The sequence below is a fragment of the Chrysochloris asiatica genome, unplaced genomic scaffold, assembly GCF_000296735.1.
Source record: "Chrysochloris asiatica unplaced genomic scaffold, ChrAsi1.0 scaffold00023, whole genome shotgun sequence".
NCBI lineage: Eukaryota > Metazoa > Chordata > Mammalia > Afrosoricida > Chrysochloridae > Chrysochloris > Chrysochloris asiatica.
Window position 1 is genome coordinate 19,309,527 of NW_006408541.1, and position 3,041 is coordinate 19,312,567.

Sequence of the window (3,041 nt, forward strand, 5' to 3'; positions counted from 1 at the left end):
AGAGAAATACTTTTAACTGATAGTATATGGAGGGGATTATAATCAATGTAATGAAACAAGTTATATGAATTGTTGAATGTGAAACTGATGATGGGCCCTGTAAACTTTCACTCAATCCACAATAAAAACATTAAATTAAAAAAAAAATCAGGAAGTGTGTATGTCAGGGTTGTGTCCTTTTACCATACATATTCCATCTGTATGCTAAGCAAATAATCTGAGGAGCTGAATAATATGAAGAAGAATGTATCATCAGGATTGAAGGAAGACTCATTAACAACCTGTGATATGCAGATTGCACAGTTTTGCTTACTGGAAGCGAAAAGGACTTTAAATACTTACTGATGCAACCCAGCCTTCAGTATGGATTGCACTTCAGTGTAAAGAAAATTAAAATCCTCACAACTGTACCAATAAATAGCATCATGATAAATGGAAAAAAAAATTGGAATTGTCCAAGACTTCATTTTATTTGGACTCACAATCAATGCTCATGGAAACACCAGTCAGGAAATCAATGATGTATATTGCACTGGGCAAGTCTGCTGCAAACTACCTTGTTAAAGTGGTAAAGAGCAGAGATGTCATTTTAAGGACTAAGGTGTGCCAGATCCAAGCCATGGTATTTTCAATCGTCTCATATGAATGTGGGAGCATGGTGGTTCTGCATGATAAGCAATGGACTGCAAACCAAGAGGTTGACGGTTCAAGTCCAACAACCAATAGGAGAAAGATGAGGCTTTCTGCTCCCACAAAGATTTACAGCCTTGGAAACCATATGAGTCACTATGAGTCAGAACCCACTTGATAGCACTAAACAACATCAGTATATGTAGGCGAAAGTTGGAAGATGAATGAGGAATACTGGAGAAGAATCAATGCATTTAAAATATGGTCTTGGGTAAGAATATTGAAAGTGCCATGGACTGCCAGAAAAATAAACAAAAATGTCTTGGAAGAAGTACAACCAGAATGCTCTTTAGAAGCAAGATAGCAAGACTTTGTCTCATACTTTGAACATTTTGTCAAGAGGGCTAGTTCCTGGATAAGGACATCATGCTTGGTAAAGTGGAGGGTCAGATAAAAAGAGGAAGACCCCCAATGAGATGGATTGACACAGTGGAAGCAACAATGGACTCAAATATAACGACAATTGCGCGCAGGAACACTGTAAGTCAGAACTGACTTAGTGGCACCTAACAACTAAAATAAAATGGGATGGAGAGTCTCCAGGTATATGACCCCTCTGTTAGCCAGGATGGACAATGAATTACAAAAGGAGGCAGGAGACATAAAAACAAACAACTAATTTGTACAAATAACAAACTTCAGCATCACTGGTTATATCTCAATGTAAAGAAGACAAAAATCCTCACAACTAGGCCAAAAAAACAGCCTTGTGATAAATGGGGAAAATATTAAAGCTATGGAAGATTTCATTTTACTTGTATTTCAATCAATACGTAAGCAACAAAACGAAGTATTGCACTGGGTAAGTAAATCTGCTGCAAAAGACCTCTTTAAAGTCTTAAATAGCAAAGATGTCACTTTGAGGACTAAGGTGCACCTGGCCCAAGCCATGGTATTTTCATTTGCCTTTTGTATGCATGCAAAAGTTGAACAATGAATAAGGAAGACCAAAGAAGAATTGATGCCTTTGAGTTATGGTGCTGGTGAAAAATACTGAGTATAACCCGGACTTCCAGAAGAATGAACGAATCTATCTTGGATAAAGTACAGGCAAAATGCTTCTTTGAAGTGAGAATGGAGAGACTTTGTCTCACATACTTTGAACATATTATCAGGAGGGACCAGTTCCTGTGAAAGGACATTTTGCCTGGTAAAGCAGAGGTTCAGCAAAAGAGGAAGACCTTCAGTGACCTAGTGTCTGTAACAATGATTTTGAGGATGAACTGAGCAGTATTGTTTTGTTATTCATAGGGTCCCTATGAATCGGAACCACATCATCAGCACCTAAGAACAAAAACAACAGCATTATTATTGGTGATGAACTGTCGCCCCAAATCAAAAATTGCAACAGTGAGTTACAAGTTGGGCTGCTAACTGCAAAGTCAGCAGTTTGGATCTACCAGTTGCTCCGTGAAAGAAAGATGATGCTCTCTATTCCTATAAAGATTTATGGCCTTGAAAACTCTATACAGGGTCACTATGAGTCAGAACTGACTCCACAGCACACAACCACCACCATCTAGAAATGTTAAACATAGAGTTACCATTATTTGCTGTTGCTGTTAAATGCTGTTGAATCAATCAGTACTGACTCATAGTGACCCTGTAACAGGTTTCTGAGAAACAGCTGGTGAGTCCGGTGAGAACTGCAACCACCGACCTTGCAGTTCAAACTGACCTCTAGGTCCAGTGCTTATCCCCCAGCACCATTCCATAGCACCAAGCAATTCCACTTGTGAGCATATACCCAAGAGCATTGGAAACAAGTATCCAAACAAATACGTGTGCACAAATGCTCATAGCAACATTGTACACAATAGTCAAATTGCAGAGACAATCCAAATCCCCATTCACTGATGAATTGTTGTTGTTTTTATGTGCCGCAGAGTCAGTTCGACTCATAGCAACCCTGTGCAGGGTTTCCGAGTCTGTAAATCTTTATGGGAGCAGAAAGCCTCATCTTTCTCCTGTGGAACAGTTGATAGTTTCGAACTGCTGACCTTGCGGTTTGCAGCCCAATTCCTAACCACTAAGCTACCAGAGCTCCTTTTTGAGATACACAAAATGTGGTACATCCATACAATGGGACATTGTTTAGCCATAAAAAGGAATGCAAGCCCAATAAACCTTGAAAACATGCTGCGTTAAAGATGGCAGACACAAAAGGTCACCTCTTGAATAGTTTCTTTCTTTTTTTTTCTTAAATGTTTTATTATGAATTATGTGATAGTTACATGGGAGAACATTACTTTTACATTCATTCTACCGTATATCGTCTCATTGCCATGGTTACAATCCCCTCCATGCATCATCAACCAACCAAAGGGTATACCCTGCAATCCTGCCCCCCG